This window comes from Aphanomyces invadans, assembly GCF_000520115.1.
Source record: "Aphanomyces invadans strain NJM9701 unplaced genomic scaffold supercont1.57, whole genome shotgun sequence".
NCBI lineage: Eukaryota > Oomycota > Saprolegniomycetes > Saprolegniales > Verrucalvaceae > Aphanomyces > Aphanomyces invadans.
In genome coordinates, this window is record NW_008580202.1 from 414,045 (window position 1) to 414,582 (window position 538).

Consider the following 538-nt stretch of genomic DNA (forward strand, 5'->3'; position numbering starts at 1 on the left):
GCCAACTTTCTCAAGAACTCTGCCACGTATGGGACGTCTACCATACCTGGCAGACCGAGAAAGTTGGCTGACAGAGACGTTCGCCGAGTCATCCGTGCTGCTTCCGAGGTTCGGAACAGCCCATCAAGGATCCAACATGACCTCCAACTGGAGTGTCTCCACGCACGATTCTCCGCGTTTTGAAACGCTCAGAGCATTTCCAAGAAGCGCAAGTCTACACCACGGCTGACGAAGGCGCACAAGGAAGCAAGAGTCAAGTGGGCCAAAGAACACGTCGATTTTGGCGACAAATGGGCGACTGTAATCTTTTCGGATGAAAAGAAATTCAATTTGGATGGCCCCGATGGGCTCCAATTTTACCGGCATGATCTCCGAAAAGATGAACAGTCGTTCATGAGTCGCCAAAATGCGGTGGAAGCGTCATGGTGTGGGGAGGATTTTCCTCCCAAGGACGTACGTCGCTTGCTCTACTGCAAGGCCGTCAAGACTCGTTTGCCTACTGCGACACGGTAGCAAATTATATGCTACCGTTCGCCCA